Raw genomic sequence first — 21657 nt, forward strand, 5'->3', positions numbered from 1 at the left:
AATCCACGGCATAATTAATTCGGATTTTCATTTCCAGTTTGCTTTCCTCCCAGCACCTATTCTAAATAGCTTCATTTTCGATTTCATAACGGTCGCATCAATGAGTTGAATGGATTGGTAAATTGAAAGGCCCCATTTCGGCCACGATCATGCTCGGGCCCAGTCCCTTGAGGAAGTTACGGCAACGGCAACACGTGCGTAACCGTAACGCTCCGAATTGGCCGTAAATGAGGGCCCCAATCGAGGCGAAAAAGTAACAGCAAGCGTAACACATTCGGCCTGCCAAAAATATTTAAGCCAAAGTCGTGCCAGCGCAATCACCTCTTAGCTTCATAGCTTCAATTGGTGTGTGACAATTTGACAGATTGAAAGTGAAAAGAGCTCAAAGTAAATGTCCCTAAGTGCTGGTAAAGGGATGGCTGTCGTTAATTTGCATGAAGTGCACGTTGCCATCACTTGGAGCACGCCCCAAGCGGAGTCCCATGGATGTGGATCCAGTGGGTCAATCAGCATTCACTTGTCCCATTCGCAGGCAACTCGAGTGGCAGTGGCAATGACAGCAAATAGGGCCTCCGGGCAGATGAGCTGCAGAAAGATAGAAAAGAAAAGTGGCGAAAATAGAATGGCACAGACATCAAATGATCCGATCCGATGGATCCATTCACACCTTCAGACCCAGACTCATTTCAACTAGATCTCTGGCCCGGCAAAGAGTGTCAAGAGTGTTAATTGCTGTGTCCGCAATTAATGCAGAAATAATTACACATCTGCCGCTGGATGTTTGCCATTCATAATCACAGGCCGTTCATTCATTAATTCATTCACTCCCATCTTTTGCCACTCATTCGGAGGCACGGTTGGCCAATGATTAATTCAGCAATTGCATTGGTCGTCTAGACTTTAATTGCGGCTTATAGCTGTAAACTGTATCCATGTTGATGTTATAAAATCAGCTTAATGAATATTAATCGGAGGCCAGAGTTATGTTCGATTCGAAGCCACTATGATATGTGTTTTGTTGTGACCCAAAACTGGTAAACTCTTCTATTGTTCTCATTTATTGATTGACTGCGAACGACATTTATGGAGTAACAATGACGCCACTTAGATAATTCTCAAAAGGGGGCATTTCTCTTGACCCTGATTATATGTTTATACTTCATTGTCATTGTTTTGGTGGGAATTTCTTGGCTAACTCTTAAATAATAATACACTTCTTTTTAGGTTCAAGGGCAGAAACAACCACAACAATTGCCTCCTATATGTAAAGTTCTGAGTTTAAGTAAAGTTTTTGTTCGACATGACATGCAGAAGTTGTAGAAAAGCCATGATATGTAATATGAGAACTACTAAATTGTCTTTTCCAAAACATATTCTGAAAAATTTAAATGTAAACAAAAATGTAGTTCATAAACTAGCAATGGTTAAATCTAAAAATTTTGTTTGTGTATTAAAATAGGCGAATGCAGCATTTTAAATTTTTTGGTGTCAAAGAGTTCATTGTAAAGGCAAACAATTAATTTGGCCACTTGCGTCCTAAGGCCACTGCACTTTTATTGTATAACTGCCCCCCAAGCCAAGGTCTTTCCCAATCTCCGTAATAATCAGAAATTAAACTATCGCACTGATATTATTTCACCATTTCCCAAAAGCGACAGAAATTTTTGACGCATTTAAATAATTTTGCGCCTGAAGTTGTACAAATGGAATAATGGGTTCGGAAAATTATATAACTGCTGGAAGCAGCCAAAAGACGGTCACAGTTTGCTGACTGCTGAGCTGCTTGCCAACATTGGGCCGAAAGGCCCAGAGACACCGAACCGAAATTGGCTAAGACCAAGAGGACAAATTTGGTTTTCCGCGCAAGTGAATTGCGCTTTACGAGCGCGCACTTTGATTGCCGCACGATGGAATGGTATGGTATGGGATATTATGGGATGGTATGGCATTTGGGAATGAAATATGGAACCGGAGGGGAAGAGACATCCACATTGCAACAATTATTCTGCTCGATGACTTTCGCTAATAAAACGACACACGCTGTGGCAGAAGATGGCCCGAGGTTGACACAACCCAGACAAGCTGGAGCTGTAGCTATAGCTGTTGCTGAAGATGACTTCGACTGGGGCTTTATAACACTCCGAGCTGGATAATCGCATGCCATCTGGCAGACTATGATTTAGTGACAAGCCTCGATGCGGCAACTATTGCGAAATTAGAATGGCTGGACGAATTAAGCGAGGCCAACAGCACTATCAAATTGGTTGGGAAAATTACACCTGCCAAAGGTGCCAAGCATTCGGGGCGATTATAAAACAAATGTTGATGTTAATTTCTTGGTAAACACATTTATTAAGGGAGTTCTCTTGAGTCTAGAAACTTAGGCATCCGACCTAACGGACGATTCCCTAATTAAGCGAGTTGGCTGAATAGAAAGGGAGCAACAGAGTGATTATTAAAATATAAGCCAGAGATGAGAACAGTAAACAGAAGGGCTTTTAAAATATTATATATATATCCCGGTGATATATGAAAGTTGGTCAAAAAATGGTTTCGGGTTAAATTGAAGTTAATGCTGTTTCTTGTCTGCGAAGAGCAACGTTAATTTTGACTCTAGGTGAAAGCTTAGACAATAAAAATAATAAATACTTCAACTTACTAGGCTCTCTGTTCAGTTTCGGTTGTGCTATCTGGTTGCGATCGTAAAACTTGCGTCTTGTTTAAAGTGTCTGTTTGGTGTTTAACTATTTATATAGAACGGCCAACTGTAGATGGATTATTAAATTTGATTTTCACTCATTGCCATTTTGGTCACTTGGCGGTTTTCCCATTTACGATTTACCTCTCCTTGCTTTTGCTTGAGATATTTGCACGCACACTTTGAAGAATTCTCGTTAATAATTATTATTATTTTCTTTATTTTAAATCGCTAACTTTCCATCGTTTTCATGGTCAATAAAACACATTTACTCCCCGGGTAATGGCAAATCAAACTGTAACAGAAATTTCTTTTCGTTTTCGAATTTTTTGTTTCTTCCTTTAACAATAATATTTTTAATTGATTTGCATTTCACTGCGAAGCCGTAAAAAGCTTTTGTAAATATATGTGAACGAGTTTTTTTTATTTTATTTTTTTTTTTGTTGTAGTTGCAACAACAATCACGGGCACACTCTTAATTAATTGTTGCTGGAACCTTTTTCTCTCTGGCTTTATTTGTTTTCTTTATTGCTGGGGCTCGAACTGAAAATATTTATTTCGCTTTGTGATTGAGCTAAGCTTTTATTGCACCGCGATTTTCCTTGGCCTTTATTGTTTTTCACTTTTATTTGAGTTGATTTCTTTTTATTTTCTCACCGCCTCTCCGTCGTGGGCGTTTGTGGGCTGCAAAACAAAACAGAAGTAGAGCTGTTAATGAAAATGGGCCAACGATCGAATTAGAAATCACATGCCTAGCATCAATTTTCGGCTTCGCTCTTGGCCAGCCGAAATTTATGCAAAAAGCCCTCGACAGCCATGTGATTAGGCCAACCACGCTCCGCTCTGCGGACCCTATTTGCATTCGATCCGCTGGTAGCCGAACGGAATTGCCAAAAATCGATGCATATCAGTTGGCGGGGAGTCCGATCCGCTCTACCGAACAGGTTGGGACTGCCCAGGCTGCCAGTCGGGCAGTTAGCCAGTTAGCCAGCTAGCCAGTTAGCCAGTTAGCCAGTTAGCCAAAGACCCAAATTGACGGCTATCTTGAGTTATGAGGCGTTATGAAAATGGAAATTGCATTTTACATTCGCAGACCACTCAAAAGTGACAGTTGAAAGCGACGACGATTTAACGAATTAATGTTTCGTGTTTATAATTTCGGATCTGTGATTCGAAAGTGACAACCAAGGGGGTCCCCTCCCAATTGACGGTCTTTAAATACAAAGATGCTTAACTGGGTGAGAGAAACATTATCGCGCTAGTAATTGGGCTAACAAATTGAGTTTTCTCTGTCCAAACAGAAGCAACATAAAAAGAGAACTTGATTTATTTTGGGAAAAGGTCTGAGGTACACAAAGAGCAATCAAAACTCTAACCCAAAATAAATTAAATGGTTTTGTAGGCTTAAGCTATGTTCAGATGAGATAGCATCCAGTAACATAGTTTACATTTTTGCTAGAAATTCTTTTTTTCTTTTTAATGAAATTATGTTTTGCATTTATTAAGCTGCCTGCCATTTAAGTTTAATGTTTAAACGTTAAATAAAAACCACCAACTGAGCAACTGAGAACAGGATTCTTAATCTGAATTGTTTTATCTTTACCACTTTAATCAAAACAAATCGATGGCACTTAATTCTGATGAGCTGAACAATTAGTTGTATGTTTATTTTATCTTTATAATAATTACCTCTTAGATGAAAGAAGTATTAAATATAATTTAACGGTAAAAAAGATTGGGTAAAATGTAAAAAAATGTTCATATTATTAGTTTTTTCATATTTACAATTTGCAGTTTACCACTTATTTCCCTTGTTTATCTTTTCTCTTTGGCAATTGCACTTGCGACCGCTGAGATTCCCCAACTCCAAGACACCGCAAGAATCACTTTCAGCTGGCTCAGACCGCAGCTTCCTGCCCCTTTTCCCCCATTTTCCCCCTATTTCCCCAACCCCTGCCAGTGGCTCATTAAATGTGAATTTGCACTTCTTTGCCGATTAATGGTATGCTTCCTTGTGGCACGACGGCGAGTGGAAGTTGTCAACGGCCAACAATTAACTGGTGCAGAACCCAGTCGCTTTGCTGCTGGCCAGTTGGCTCTCTTTTGTTACCAACTCCAGCTCCAGCTCCAGCTTCAGCCCCTTGCCTTAATTGTGCCAAAGTGCTGCCAATTTTTATTGCCGACTTATCGCTTGATTTCCCATTTGCCCCTGCCCTCGCACTTCGCCACTGCCTGTGTTGTACTTCACTTAATGAATCCCGTTAGGCAGTTGCAGCCACAAGTTGATTTTTCGCAACGCATTCGCAGAATAAACATCAAACTACTGCTGCTGGGGACTTCATGGAGCGCTATCAAAACTAATTTATATGCAAATGCAGTTCAAGTAGCTGCAACAAAAGGCAAAGTCAAAGACGTCGATGTGGAGTCTTCTGCTTTCGCTGCACAGCTAAAAACGGGATCATATTGGATTTAAATTAAGAAAATCCAGATACAAAAGGGCTTTAGAAATTAGTTGAGAACTTGAATCTCTTTTTTGATTAGAATTACTTTTCGTATCTAATCGAAAACGGGAAAATAATTATTACTTTTTTTTTTAAATGCCTGAGAAGCGACAGAAAAAAACATCTTAACAAAAAATTGCCTAAGCGGTTGGCTTTGTTTGCAAATTCACTCTAACAATTTTAATGTGTTATTTTGCATTTGAGTTTTAAAAACTTTTAATTGGTTGTGCACTTTTTAAATTAAAATTTTTTGTTTCTAGATACCTATACAAAACGTGATTGAAAAAACTTTAAAACGTATTTTCTTTTCTGATTTGATATATTTTTTAAAGAACCATTTAGAAATGAAAGCATTCACATTTTTCCGAGTGCCACTCGTACTTTCTGTGCGAAAATTCTGGCGAAGAAGCAAAGAACCAGCACACACGGCATGATTTACCGTAGAGAACAACAAAGAAATTAATTAACTGCACTTGTATTAGATCCCTGGCCGGCCCGCTGCTCGTGTGTTGGTGAGTATCTGTGAGTGAGTGCATTAGCTTGGCAGTTAAATGCCCCACGAGCAAGTCGCCCAGCCCGCGAGTTGGCATTTGACAGTGTCGGGAGCAGGAAAAACTGGCTGCAGCGGCATTAACTCACTTTGCATTTGCAGCTGAAGCTGAAGCTGAAGCTGAAGCCAAAGTCGAAGCGTTTTTCGTTGTTCTCGCTTCGTGATTTTTTGTTTTTTTGCCAGGCAACAAGTGCCAAGTTAAGCGGCGATTGCCGTTGCTGTTTGCATTTAGCATTTAGCAAAGGCTGCGACTAATTAGTGCTCATGTCGCCTGCCAAAAGTTATCGACTGGCACTGGCACTGGCACAGGCGCTGGCAGCCGAGCCGAGGTCATTATCCTGGCTGGCTGTTATCCTGCTGTCAGCATTTGCTGCGGCTCTGATAAGGCTTTATTTCTTAATTAGCAGCCAGAGGTGCTCCAGTTTGTGGCCCCTCGGGGTGTTAATTTCAAAATCTCAACGCGTGCCGCAAGCAGAAGTTGCTGCTACTGCTGCTGCTGCTGCTGCTGCTGCTGCTGCTACAATGCGTTGACAGCGAATGCAATTTGAACTTGATGGCCGGCAACGTGACACGCATATTAAACAGACTCCGGAGCTCCGGTTTTGTAATATGCCAGTATGCATCGTTGTCGAGGCGGCGCTTTAAATACGCACAAAGCGGGCCCGCATGCGCAATTAGTCGTGATTGAGTCGCAAGTTTGTTTAACCATCGAGAAGAGGGAACACAAGATGAAGAAACTACGGCAAAATTACTTCGAGACATGGGCACGAACGTGGAAAACTCTCACTTTTCGACGGCTCGGTCTTTTGGCTTTATGTCCTAACAGTTTTTTCCATTTTGTGTAATTTTCGATTAACAATTTCGATTAGGTTTTGCGTCTTTTTGATTGATTGAAATGTCTGGTCGGTTTCGGTTACTTCTTTTTTGTTTCTTGATTTTTATTTAATTTCTTTTTTTTTTTTTGGTTTCTAGCCTCTGGGCTGAATGTTAAAGTGTGTAACAAAATTAGGCACCTTTTTGTGAATTTCGTCTGGTTGCTTGTTTCTTTTTTTTTTGTTTTTTTGTAGAATGGAACTGCAAGTGTGCGAACCGAAAAGCGAACAGAAAACAGCAAACAGCGAAATCGAAACCGAATCCGAATCGGAAACCGATCTGAACCGCACTCGAGCGCTGTGAAAACCAAACTGCGACCGGCAAAGCAGCAGCCAGCGCATAAAACTGCGCCAGGTGCCAAGAGAAAAGCCCGCTCGAAGAGTTTCTGGCAAAAGAGAAACGAAGTCAGAGAAGCGAAGACGGGTCTTCGTCTTCCAGCTCCGAAGAGAGATTTATGATGGGCAAGTTTGTGCCTTAAGTCTTTCGTTTGAACAGCTGATTGCGAGCTCTTCGGCTGCGGCTGGCAAATTGATAAGTGCACAAATGTTTACGGCCGCGGCGACCTCGACCCCCCAGGCTAACTGGTAAACAAATAGCCGTGCGCGCACACACACATTGCCCATCAATTTCGGCCCCAATGCTTTTGGCCACTTTTCCGCCAATTCCCAGACTTTGTCACTGTTGTCGCCCGCCTCCAAAAGCTCAACCCCCACCTTCTTCGGGATCAGTGATTCATGGATAGGCGATTATTTAATCTGCGTATTAGCGCAAGCTCTTTTATTTTGGACCCGTGTGCGGTTTCTTTATTGACTCACCGACTTTTGAAAGTGGGTCAGTGTTAAAGATCTGTCGCCCCGCATTCGCTGGGAATTTTTATGAGTTATCAGTATAACTGTTACGTAACGCTGAGTGCAGTCTATTGTTACCGTTTTACGGGGGACGCCAAAAGCGGCCGAACCGATGATTCAGTTCGATTCACGCTTGGATGCTGAAATATTGGCAGCAAAGGGGAATCGTTAAAGCAAATATATGTGTAAGTCGTGGTTTAGCCATCATGGGGGGATTTAATGCATTTTTCAAAGAAGAGATAAAAACTAAAGCATAAAGAATGGTATTTTAATTAGTAATATAATGTATACTATTTCATTCTTGTGTACAGTTAGGATTAAGATTTAATCAATAAATAAAGTTCTTAAGTGATCAGTTCTCCTTCAAAAATAAAAAGATTAATACTCAACAATAAGCTACAAATCGCAACACCTTGAGGGTTCAGGTTCAGCTAATCAAGAACATTGGTAATTAGTAAAGTCTCACGAGCCGATGTTTATGGTTTCGCACAGATCACCGATCATGGCGGATTAATACGAACCAATACGATTTGCATAATGGTATCGACCAATTCCTATCAAATTTAGCTCAAATTGCCCACAGTCTCCACAGCTAACCGGCTTGAAAAATTAACACTCGAACATTGTAAATGGGCTAGCAATCGGTTTAGTGCAGTTCAACGAACGTTGCTGGGTTCTCGATCGATGATCTTGGCGAAATGAAGAGAAACATTCATTCATGCCTGACTGCGCGCTGATAGATGGATCTTCCAGTGGATTCCTGCACCGCAGAGCAGTTCAATGACAGAATACTCAACGCTGATCGTTGATCGTTGATCGTTGATCGTCGACGAACTGGGGATCGTGGATCCACGCCGATTGCTGGGATGTTACTACTGAATTACTCAGACATCGATTGAGCCAAGATCATTTAACACTGTCATCGCTAAGCGATCATAAATCAGCTGCGAATGAAGTTGTATATAGCAGGTAATTAAGGGTGATCAAAGAAAACAAGAGATTGGGTTTCGGGAAAGAAAGGAGCGAAAGCTGGAATAATTGAAGATATAAAAAGTTCTTCAAAATTCTGAACTCTTTCGCTTCAGCATTTAATGGCACTCTCAAATGGTCTATAAATCGTTCCTCTTAATGATAAAATATAAATATATGTATATTTTATCTTAACTTATAAACTTATCTACCAATATTTTAGCTTATCCGGTTTAATGGGTCTGGTTTTACGCTCTTTACTTCTACCCACATTTTGTTCATCTAATAATTCCAACTGTTATGTGTCTGCCAATTTAGCCCGAAACTAAAATATCTCAATTCTGCCATAAAAACTCCCCATGACATCTTTTTTTTACCAATATTTAATTTGGCTCTAAGCGTTCGATGTAAGCCGAAAATCGAATTCCACCTTACTGACCCATTTAGCCAGCTCCTCAGTCCCGCGGCTGGCTAACAAAACGCAGCAAGTGGCACTCTTCGACTGGCGAAGAGGAGGTGGAGGCAAGAGGCAAGAGGCAGGAGTCAGGAGGCACAGCCAGCTGGAGTTGGACTTGCTGCTTGGAACTTGATTAATCGTTTACACGTGAATCAAATCTCGAATCGTTAATTTAAATGGGTAACACAATGGCCGTGGCTTGGAACAAAATGCTGCCAATATATTTGCCAATTATACTGGCTCTCAGCGATACAGGCAAAGTAAAATTTCCATTACTTAAAAAAAATGTCTAACAAAAAACTGGTAAAAGTAAAATTAAACTTTGGTCTGAATTACTTTACTTAATCCTTGAGGTATAGCCAAAAATATAAATTAAAAAGCAATTATTTATTTAATAATATTAAAAAATCTGCAAAATATTTGTATGAAAACTTTATACCCTCTTTTCAAAAGTAACAAAATATCTTAATTTTGAAAACCGAAAAAAATATCTAAAAATAAATGTAAAAGCCCAGCCTTACCCTCCAATTGAAGTGCACGCCTTGGTTTTTAGCATCCTGTCAACGCTTCTCTGATTGACATTTGCATAATATGAACCCAGCGACGATCTCGTGAGCCGTGTGTGAACTACGGGTTTTGGGTCTGGGCTGGGGCTGGTGCTAGGGCAAAGTGAAAGTCCGTGTCAAGATTAATGGGTCGCAATTTGTCATGCCAATAGACCTCACTCCACTCAACTTAACTTAGCTTAACTCCAGCCGGTCTTATGGCCGATAAAAGAGTGTGCTCTGGTTAAGACCGATCTTGGCGTGCACATCATGTCATTTTCATTCGGAATCGTTTTGTGCTGTCAACAATGCCACAAAAGCGCTGCAAATGACATGTACGAACTCAATCGATTATCGAGTAGGAAGTGGAAAGCGAGGCGAGTTTGTGCCTTGAGTCTTTCGTTTGGGTTCCGCAAATAGAGAAACGGATCGTCGGATGGGAGATGGAATGGCGCGATGGCGATGGCTAAAGTCGATGGAATGCGGTAATTAATTAAGCCAAAAGCAAGCACTGCCAACGGCAGCTGTCGAAGAATTTTTCTTTCATTTCCAGCTGGAAAAGCTGTGCGCCACGAAGCTTCGCAGCGAAAGGGCGACGAAGGGTGGGACATGGTGGGCGGTCGATTCCCGGGAATCCAAACATTGCATGCATGAAATGAGCGTAATTATTAAGTACAGGCCAGGCAGCTGGGCCTTGGCTCTGGGCCGGCCGTCTTGGCCATGTCTTTATTTAATAGTTGTGTAAGTATTTTTCACAGCAATATTGAATTTTCCGCACACACATGTGACATGGGTCAGTAACCTAGAAATGAAAATAACACCTTGCTGTGGCTGTGGCTGTGGCCGTGGCTGCCAACTGCCATAAATGTGGACGGAATGGAGATGGACATGGGATGGAGCCGGGACTGGAGCTAGAGCTAGAGCTGTTGTTGGAGCTATGGAGCTACGGAGCCTCGCTGCAAACGAAACGAACCCACCTAGCCACCACCAACGACCCCCCTCCGGTGTGTGTGCGAGTTTGCTAACGTTTCAAGACCATATCTATATCTAAGCAAGTGTACGGCAGCCCAGGAAAAACACACTGCCATCGCAAAAGAGACGGCGAGAACCTGTATGGAGAGACAAGACCAAGACCAAGACCAAGACCAAGACCAAGACAAGACTCAGGCCAGGCCAAGCCGAGCCACATCTCCAGAAAATTTGTTAAACCGCAGCAGAGAAAAGTTGAAAACATAAACCCAAAACCGCAAAATGAGGCAAATAAAAAAAAAAATACATACCCAGTGGAAAACCAGCAGCAACAGCAGCAGAAACAATAAAAAGAACAATAACAACAATAAAATGGCAGCGAACTCTTGAGGCAAATTAAATTAAAAGCACTCACAAATGTAACCCTAAACATTGTCTAATGGCCAAAAAGAACACAAAAGGCCCAAAATGTGTGGCAATGCGAAAGAATGAGCATACAAATGGGAATGACAACAGGAAGCCAAACTGGGAGTGGAAGTAAACGACGATTGGATGCTCTTTTAACTAAGTGCTAATTAAGCAACAATAAAAGACAAACATAGATTCGGACTAACCATTTTATGTTCAATTTGGGTTAGTTCGTATATATATTTATTTTATTTTTTTAAACAAATGTTAAGTGTTTTTATAAGCTCACTTAAAATTCATAAGATCACTTAAAATTCCTACGCAAGTATTCCCTCCATACGCAAACCTATGATTAATGTACAACAGTAAGGTCTATTAATTACGTCCAAGCTGTTCTAGTTTTGATAAGACCACCTCTCCACAGAGTTCCCATACCATGCGTTAGACCCCCCAGATCGGAGGCCGAACTGCCAGAGTATAACCGCCGGGGCAGTGACTCTCTTGGTGAACTCTTGGTCGGAGGCAGACGGTCACGGTCAGTTAACAGTTGGCGTTATGATGATATAATAAACAATGACGGAGGAGGAGTGCTAGAACAGATAGATGGGGCAGATTGAAGCCAGGTCATGTCAGGGAAAAGACGGAGTCAGCAGTCAGCAGTCAGCGCTTTGGCATGCGTTTCAATTTGGGTGTCAGACCGGGCAGAGACTCGAACAAATCACCCAACACCCCGGCGGACTGGTGTTGGACTGGCGTTGGACACAGATTAATTTCAGGTGACAAATTACACATGAATTTCTAACGGCAGTCCAATATTTATGGGAATCTTCCCACTGCCCCGCCACGTCATGCGTGCGCCCCAGCCCAACAACAGCCAAAGCAACCACATAGATGCAACCTGAAGTGGAGCGCTGGCCAAGAGTCGTCGCTGCCTGGTTCCTACTCCGGTTGACAGCTGAAATTGAGATTAATTGTGCTAAATTAAGTGAGTGAGAAATTACGAAATTATTGCAGCGTGTGTTGCAGTTGCAAGTCGCAATCAGTTGGCCCGAATCAGCTGGTTTAGGCCGGCCCCAGAGGGTTCTACAAATTGTCTTCGTCGCGATCCGTGGTCTGAAGTTGGAGCTGGAGCTGGAACTGGTGAAAATTACAGGTGTGTGTATTGGCCAGAGCGAAAGGTGTGAAGCCGGATGAGATCCCGGTGTCGATCCCCATCCCCATCCCCATCCCGATCCCGATCCCTATCCCGATCCCGAATCCCTTTCCCCAAGCTTAAGCTCCAGTTGAGGGAGAAGACCGATGCAATTGGGTGAACGCCCAGTTTTCGAACGTAGGATGGGGCAGCTGATGACTGATGATAGAGTTGATTGAAAGTTAACAGCCAGCGAAGGGATACCTGGGCAGGCATTACCTTTAAATGCGCCTGGCCAGACTGCTGAATCTCCAACTTCTTTCTTTCTCTAATGGCCAGCATGGAATTTTGCGGAGCCAAGAAGGCTAGTTGTAAAGTTAATCAGATAGCCCCGTATCGTAAGCCCCTAATTTTACATATTTAATTTCTATTAGAGGTAATTAGAAATACTTAAGAGAATCTGCATGTAAGATTTCCGTCTTCATAGAAGTATCTATCAACGCACCTAGATGGATGATAAAGCTGATTGAAGGTTGTACACGCTGTGAGAAATGCCAGACATGTAATTAAATGGTGCTGAGATATTTGAATTCTTGAAAGCTTGTAGGTTTTTCGATCTCGTTCAGATGCAGTACATTTCTGATTTATTTGTATTTGTCTCTGTTGATAAAACTTCCTATTCTCATGTCTAGAACCGCATTCCACGTGCCACAAAATGCAGCCAAGGCAACACCCACCAGGCCCAAAGGTGACACATCACAATCGCAGGAAAAGGAGCAGCCCATTGGAAATGGGTTTTGGCAAGGGATGGGCGTGGATCGGTGGCAGTTCCAGTTGCAGCTCCCGGCTGAAGGAGTCACAGGGGCAGATGGCAGGGGGCAGCAAGCGTCAAAAGCTGTTACAAATTGTGCAATTGGTTTTGGGCTAATGCCAGGCACAAGCAAAAGCCAACATGCTGCTGCTGCTGCTGCTGCTGCTGCAGATGCATATAGTATGTGTGCGAGGAAGCGCAGCAAACCGAAAATGGTATACGACCACTGCAACCTGTTTAGGCCATGGCCATGGAGCTGCTGCAGATGGAGCTAAGGCTGAAGCTGGCGAGTTGGAGCTGGAGTTGGAGTCAGAGACCGCGTCGCACTTTACAGTTTGATTTCTCACGAGGCAGACGCGGCATCTGCCGCAGGACCGTTACTTACATGCATCTGGTTCCGCACTTCAAGTTCAGGTTCGGGCCAGGCCACTTTTTGGGTTGTCGAAGGGGGGGTGGGAGGGGCGAAGGATGGGGGAGCTCTGCTAGGTTTATGGAGGGAGCGATTTGAATAGGGATTTTGTTTTCACTTGTGTCTGGGTCGCAGCCAGCCACATCAAGTGGCACAAGGTCAGCTGTGCGGCGAGATGAAGTTGTTTTTGGGCCAGGGGAGAGATGTTTTGGCACGGGCAAACCTGCCCGGATACATCTTCATCTTCATCTTCATTTTCAGCGTCATCGCCAGCCCATCTCCTTCGGCGCTAACAACGATGATGATGATTATGATGATGGGGATGGCGGCGGGGCAGCGTAATGAGTTCAAATCACAGTTGCATCCATGAGATATCGCTGCTCGTGTAATTGTTGGCATTGGCATTTGTCAAACGTTTTGCCCAGCAACGAGCCAAGAGACCGACCGACCGAACGACCGACCGACTGGCAGATGCAGTGCAGCAATTAAAAAAGAAATAGAAGAGAGTCCAGCACTGGGATTCGAACTGGGATGTTGGGATGTTGGGATGTTGGGATGCTGGGATGCTGGGAACTTGAGGCTGAGGCTGCAAGAGACGGACGTGATTGAACTGCAAGTGGGGAACCTGTTTGCTTGTCTATATTAGATATGAGGCAGCGATAAGTGGAGCGTTCTCTCTCTGTCGCCCGGTTGAAGCCAGAGTTGAGATCGTCAATACAAACATGGCCAAGATATCAGCGACAAGCTGACATTCTCTAATAATTGGCCACTGGCATTCCTTCGCGCTTTGAATTTACAGAATTTATGGTCAAAGAGGAAAGATCCCAGGCGATGGCTCACCCAAATCCAATTCCCATCGTTTGAAGCATGCGCTGCTGAGCTGGATCCCCTCTCCCCACTTTTCGTAACCCCCTTTCCAGACGAATAAGTGCAAGGCCAGTACTCCAACGAAGCCGTATGCAAGTTTAGAGCCTCACAACCCATTAACAGCCAACTCCTGAACTCTCATGGGCCCGCTTTTTAGCGCTTCTGAGCGCTTCTGATGTCAGGAGGCGCCTCCAGCTAGGATCTCAGCCGGGGAGCTGCCATAAATGCAGGTATGAATAATGGCCTCATATCCATGTTGGTCCCATCACTCAACGCCACTCTGGGCAATTAGCCGAGTGAAATTCAACACTCCCCGGTGGTACAATTGTCCAAATGGAGCTGGGCTTGGCCGGGCGATTTGGTCATCAGGCGAATGCCTCTCGGAAAAGTTGATCCAGGCCGCTCACACTTGGTTGCCCGCTTCCTGTTCGGCATTTTTTGGATATTTAACACTTGACTGTGATCTGATTATGGGAAAATCTTCTTAACTTTTTAAACATGTGCTTTGAAATTGGATTGTTTGTATAATTTCGCCTTGAACAAATAACACTTTGATGGGAAAGCGAACAAATTATTCTTAAGAATTTAATAGTTTAATGTATTTATGGTTATTTTCTATCAGTTTTTAAATGTCTTGACTGTATAAATAATATATTTTGGGAAAAGACGTATTATTACTTCCCATACACACTACATTTGAAGCTGAATGTTTGATTTATAATGCACACTTTAAACCTTAAAAGTAAGTTTATTAAATCTATAAAAAAAATGTATACAACATGTATTACAATACAACCAAATACCAATTAGTAAACTACTAAAGGCAACTTTTTAATTAAGTTAAAAAAATAAATAAAAAATCTTAACTCGTCTTTTAAAATTCAGAGACACAGATCATCATTCCAAGAACTCCCTTGGTAAAGTTGTTACCTTTGAACAAACCACCAAGACAGTCGCATCCGAAGTAACTTGGCAATAGCAACAACTTCATTTGCTGCTGTGGTCGGCATCTATTTTTATTAGCCAGGCAATTTGGCCAAAGGCAACAGGAAAAATAATAAAATAAGCCCGCCACGAGAAGAGGCAGCAAGATGGCAAGACCCCAATTCAATCCGAACCAAGGAAACCCATAACCAAACCAAAACCAAAACCAAAACCACTGGAATACACAAAACGGTTTCGAGCTGCAGAGACACCTGTCATGAGAGCCTCTTAACAACGGCCATCAGCGGAGGCAACAGCAACACCTCCATTCAAATAAGCCACAGACTCAGATTTAGGATGGGCTTGGATCGGCTCCGTGGTTGCCAGCACTTGTCGTGTGTTGTGTGTTGTGTGTTGACTGCCGAGTAGTGGACTTGCCGTGGACTTTAGTGGACTTTAGTGGACTTTAGTGGCCTGTTGTCTGGGCCATGCGTGGTCCCATTTCCCAGCGAAACCACTCGCGGTTGACCCAATGCAAAGCGGGCTAAGTTGGACAATGGCCCACAGCGCAGTTTAACGGATGCTTCCTCATCGCCGTTGCGGTGGAGAACATAAAGGGTGGAACGGGTCTGGAGGCAAGTTCTGCGGCTCTTTGGCTCTGTTGCTCCATGGAGCTCAGCAGATCGCCACTCGAACTCGTTCCGCGGAAACGTGTTTACTGTTTGCTGTTTGGTGTTTGCTGTTTGGTGTTTGGTGGCTATTGCCTAGTGCCTACTGCCTGGTTGACCACGCGAGCGACCGGGCCAGGCCAAGTCGCAGTACCAGTACCAGACGGTCCCACTGCCGTCGTGGACCAGTTGCATATGGCCAGTTGGGCTGTGCCTCGAAGTGTGGCCACAAATCGAATTGTTGTTAATTAATAACAGCGAAACACCTTTGTCTGGGCCCCCCTTTTTTGCCTCGTACTTGCAGCAGGTGCTCCTAATTTGGGGTGGCGCCCCACCGTTAACGCCCTTTGCTGGCTCAGTTTCGTATTGCATCTACGATTTGGCCATTCTGGGGCTTGTTAGCATGGACTTTTGGCCACAAAGTCCAGTTAGCCAAGCGCTCGCAGTCGCCCCGTCTATCGCCATCTCTGTCGCTTAATTTGTGGCATAACTCGTTTCGTAATTGAGAATTACATTAGATTCGTGACGAGTGCGTGCAGCAGAACTAGTTCCACCAGCAACGACTATTGAGTCATTTGGCAGCACGGAAAAGAAAACAAGAATGGCAATTGTCCGGAGGCATCGAATCTTTTGATACCGAGTAATATAACAATATGCCAGTGTTATTTAAAATCCTGTTATAGTTTAATTATTTGATTGTTGTTTTACAATTCTGTACGACTAATTAACCCATTTGAAGGTAATGAATACTCTTTTAAAGAATTTCATTTCTATTTTCTTTTTACAGTACCTATTTTACTTTGGCTGAAATAGGAATACCATACCCCTTGGCAGAGTGTGCAAGGAACGTGGCCATAAATTGGCCAAGATAAGCTGAGCGTATGCCAATATTTATACGTATTCGTGGAGCTCTCCGCTCTTTCTGATGATCAACGGCCGATAGTCGGGCCCCAAACATATCTATCTTTTATTGCACGCAATTTCCTTCCAGCTCAATTCGTTCGCCAAATCATTCCCCCTTGGTCTGGGCAAACATTTTGAGTGCTCCTCCGGCCGCTCCCGGAGATAATCAGCGGTTGGAGCGGGGTCCGCTACCAAAACGAGCTACCTGATTGCCCCCGGAGTGAGAGTGCGGAAAGGAATGATGGCCAAGTGCCAAGTGGCTCTCGCTCTGTGTGGGTATTAGCATGGGTAATCAGAGATGGGGCACAGCGCTCATAGAATGGGGCAAGCTGATGGAACCTGCCGACCGGAGATAACGAACGCCCTGCCCCAAGGATACACAAAATATTCTGTAGATGGGAAAGCACTTGATCTGATCAGCTACAAGTGTTTTCATCATTAGAAAATCTAAAAAATAATGGGATTTCCAACAGGGCTCTGATCTCTGTCGGGAGACTTCATAAAATGAAGTGAGTTGAACGCACAAACAAAGTAAGATCCAAAGAAAATTAGTTTAGTTAAAATATTTAAAACATATCAAAACCGAAGCCCTAATGACAAAAGCTGACAGTCGTGATGAGAAACAAGCTTCAACATTTCCATCATGATTTTTTACCACAAGGTGAAAGAAACCAGTGGTTGGCAGAATCATTCATCAATAGCCATCTCACCCAATCGGTTTGAACTTCCTGCGTGCCAGTGGCTTCATCTGCTGCAACCGCATGTCCACCGATACCAACATCCACGATCTTGGCCACCCTTACTACAACTAACCACCAGCCACTTGGATATGGGCCGCCAATTGATTCCATTGCTAATGACTGCTAACGGTTCCTCAGACACCTGCCGCAGCTTCGATTGCGGCTGCGGAAAGGAAACCAGCGGTTACCGATGCAACGCCCATGTCGACGGCCCTCTCTCCCAGGTGCAGATCTCGACGCACTTCATCTGCAGCACAGTCGGGACAAGAGTGATGGATTTAAGAGAAATTTTACACATTTTTATTATTTAAAAACATTTGGCGACAAGTACAACAAATTTAAAAGTAGTTAATATCTAACTAAATCATTAATAAGGTGTAGTTAGTTTCCAACATTTAAATTATACAAGTTTTTTTTTATATAGACAAAATTATTACAGCTGTAAAACATTAAGTTCGCCTTAACATATTTAAAAGCCTGCAGAGGCATTCACAAAAGAGACAAAAGGAATTTAATAAAATTAATAGTTAAAAACTACTAAAAATCACTAAGAAAACGCAGTAAAACCTCTTTTGTTGCATCGTTGCTTTAAGAAAAAACAAACAAATATGAAAGGCGGTAAAACGAACTTTTTAATTTATCCTATTACAATTTTTATACCGCTCTATTATCGTGCTTTGTCCTAACATTCGTCAAATCATTAAATAAATCATAAAATTAAGCATGATAAAGCTATTAAGAATCCAATTTTTGTTGTCATTAAACAAATAATGAAATGTAGCCTACGTATGTGTAATAAACCTAGCTTTATGTATGCGAAATCTTTTTTGCCACATTCGGAGTCGTCGTGCTGGAGGTTTCACTGTCGCTGGACTGCAGCACGTTTGCGTGTGGCTTCCGCGGCCGCCAGTCCGAGATTGATTGGGCACTCGTTTATTGTCAGTGGAGCTGGCTTATCGCATTGGTGCAATTTGTTTGTGGTGCTGATGCTGATGGTGCTGGTGGTGCTGGTGGTGCTGAATCCCGATCCCGCCGTTAGAGTGGATCCCCAACGAGGGTCTGTGGCGCAACAAGTTGATTTCTGGCAGGCATCGAGGAGGACGGAAGACGGAAGACGGAGGACGGCGGACTCACTACCAATGGACACGCACGCAACGCAGCTTAATGACCCCGCGAGCCTTAATTAAGGCCCGAACTAAAGTACTTTGATTGATTTACGTTTGCCAAGCGCCCGAGAACGGGCACAGTGAGATGGAGAGTGCCACAATTAGGGGTGCGGAGGGGCTGGCCGACGATTCCGGCTGCTTGCATAATTACCCCATAAGACTCAATTAACTGTAAATTAAAGAAAATGCTCGCTTACATTATGGCTGCACTTAATGTCGCGTGTGATAATGGTGCAGATCTTCTCTGGCACTCGACGCGACTCGGCAAAGTGGGACTTGGTGAAAAGCCGAAGCGGGGGATACCCAAAATGTGATTTTTAATGGACCACAAATAAATTACTTTATGGTGAATATAGTTTTCTACTCCTTTGACCCAATATATGAGATAAATTATTTCTTCTCCTATTATTATAATAGCTCAGTAAAGTATATTTAAGGCCACACAGACAAAAATAATGCCTATGTCAAATTAATATTCGTAAGTCAATAAATACATATCATTAAATATTGCAAGCCTCACAAATCAAAAAAGAATAAGATGCAAAATAGCAGGCAAATAAAACTACCCTGAGATACCAATAAAACTGTTTCGAACACTTTGCCCTGGCATTCGAAGTTATCAAATGGATGCGCCAAGTAAGAAGACCAAATTGTTATGGCATTTGATCAATACGAGTATTATTTCTTATCAATTTTACTTTACTTTAATTACAGCGTGCAGCAAATATCGGTTTTCTCAAAAACCAATAAAACAAGCAATTAAACGCGATACTTGGGTAATTTGGTGTAAAGTGCTGAGCATATGTAAACCAAATGGGATCTTCACTTTCTACAACGCCTTGCGAACCGGTTGAGAAAGCCCTATACCTCGTGATAGGGTATATTAAGATCATCGCAGAGTAAAAGCATTTTTTGTAGCTTCCTCTTCGGCCTTTGTTTTTGCTGCCGAGCGACGAGGCAACACACATGGAATTAGAGCGGGTAAAAATGTACGAGGAGATAAAAGAGAGGCGAATTAAGTAACAAGGCACTTAACGTTAACACTTAACAAGGCAATGTCGTGGCTGTCTGAGACTGAGACCTAGGGTATGCACTGTCCACGGGGAAGTTGGCCATAAAACGGAGCTGAAAGCTGCAGTTGCAACTTGAGCGCCGAGTCGCGGAGCTGGCCACGAAATGCCATTAAGTGTCATTGCTCATTCCTGCGAAAGATTGATATCGGGCCTTAAATATGCGTACTCCGGCAACGGGCACATGGGCAGATGGGTAGATGGGTAGATGGGTAGATGGGTAGATGGGCAGATTGGTAGATGGGCGATGGGATGGCAGGAACATCAACACTGTCACGGGGTCGCAAGGAGGGTGAGTGACTGCATATCCATCCCCGGATACTTTGGCCAAACTTCCCATAAAAACAGCAGGCGAAAGACATTCCGAACGGAAGCTACGAGCTCGTAATTACAGACTTTCCGATGAAGTATAATTCATTCTTTGGAACTCACTCTCGACGTTCTCGGGCTTAATAACTTTCTTCTCTGAGTTCTCAGTTTATGCCTAGTAACAGCAGGTGTAAATCACACCTCGAGGAATTAACTCTTTAAGAATCAACAAAGAATAAATAAGTACATAAAATATAAAATGGTTTAAAACGACGAAATCTTCGGAAAGACTAGTGGCTTATATTTCTTTCAAGCCTGTTGTCCAATAAAATATGAATTGTTCTTGTGTTTTCTTGAAACACTATTTTTGCACTTAGGTACATTAACTATTATATGTTTTTTCTGTTGAACCAAATTAAAAAGCTTCCAGAAATTCAGAAATAAATGGAAATTTAACAAAATATTAAACTTAAGATTTTTTTTTTTTGGAAAAGCATTTTTTACTGCAATACAAGTATGTAGTATCTGTAGAATACGACACCTGCCCACAAGTTCGGCCAAACATTGATTGATCGCAGCTTTACAAGCCGCAAAATTTGGCGTATGATACATACCAAAAAGTGATCGTCAGGTGGGGCCGCAATTGTTGGCCCGCAATGAACTCCAAGCTGGCTCCGTGTGTCGGCCAAAGGCAGTTTGCGGTTAAAGCGGCTTATCACATTAGCACACTTTCAGTGTTACAGTGTTACAGAGCTAGAGAGTTACCGAGCTGCAGGCCTTCGACCGGAGACAGATAGACCCGAACCGGGCTTGAAGAGCCGCTGGAGAACCGTTAGCGCGATCGCGACATTCGCATCCTGCTTGGGATCCTTCGCACACACGCACCGAACCGAACCGAACACAAGATATACGTACAGATATAATAGGCGGAGATAGCACACAGATACGAGTACCGGCCGGCTGCCTTAACTCTTCGCCTGGACGAGATCTTAACAAAACTAACTCGATCGCCATTGATCGGACGCATTTCAACTGAAAGTCAAGTGGAGAATGCCGGCGCTGACGCAGACGTAGACGTCGACTGAGGCAGCGGCAGCGCCAGCTGCAGCGAACTGCATTCCCAGCCCGAGTCGCGGCTTACTCAAAAAATAAATAAAACAGAATGATACAAGCACAAAAAAAAAAAAAAAAAAAAAAAAAAACTAAGCCAATCCAATCCAAACCGAACCGAACCGAACTGTGTGCAGAATTTATGGCTTGGGCTGTGGCCGTCCGGAGAAATGCTCTACACGGCGGCCACTCAATAGATCTCGGGTCTCCCCAATGCATCAATAGCTTTCCCGGAGCCACTAAATGCACTTCGCTTGCGTAAGACAAAAGAAACTGAGGAAAGCCCCCGCCTAAATTCAAGATCAATCTCTAAGGTCCCAAAGAAAGTGGCGCTCGGATGGGGGGACCACCCTATAGGAGTGATGGAAGACAGAAGATTGGAGATCTCGGGTAACAGTTGCTATTGTTAGCATTTGGAGGAGAAAAGAACAGATCTCTTGGAAGCTATGTCAGTTTGTTAGTGTGTAGCTTTGAAAAACAGTCTTTTAGTTATATATTTTCTAAAAAGGAAAAAAAAAGTTTAAGAATAACACATTTTTAAATTCAATTTATGCATATGCGGTGGAATTAACCTATCTTCAAGTCTGAGTAAAATAATGCGAAAATAATACAAAATTTAGTATTTCAGTACCTAAATACTAAAAATCTTTATCTATAGATAAGGTAAAAGGTAGTCTTATATATTAAAATTGTATACATACATAGGTAAAAGTATCTAGGTACACCCTTA

The 21657-nt window shown here is 42.9% G+C and overlaps 1 protein-coding gene across 3 annotated transcripts in view; it reads right to left on the minus strand.

Annotated features, from left to right (window-relative positions):
- LOC128252305 (serine proteinase stubble) overlaps positions 1-20797 on the minus strand; it is a 32399-nt gene extending 11602 nt beyond the window's left edge. Inside the window, exons 1-2 of one of the 3 annotated variants that reach the window (XM_052979930.1) lie at positions 20432-20797; positions 2660-3382 (exon numbers count right to left, since the gene is read on the minus strand). The gene's annotated coding sequence lies outside the window, so the exon portion shown is untranslated. Of the gene's footprint in view, positions 1-2659; positions 3383-6762; positions 6923-20431 lie in introns of those variants that run through there. The other 2 variants (XM_052979929.1, XM_052979931.1) reach the window with 2 other exon arrangements.
- Between the last annotated feature and the right edge of the window lie 860 nt (positions 20798-21657).

The sequence above is a fragment of the Drosophila gunungcola genome, chromosome 3R, assembly GCF_025200985.1.
Source record: "Drosophila gunungcola strain Sukarami chromosome 3R, Dgunungcola_SK_2, whole genome shotgun sequence".
Lineage (NCBI taxonomy): Eukaryota > Metazoa > Arthropoda > Insecta > Diptera > Drosophilidae > Drosophila > Drosophila gunungcola.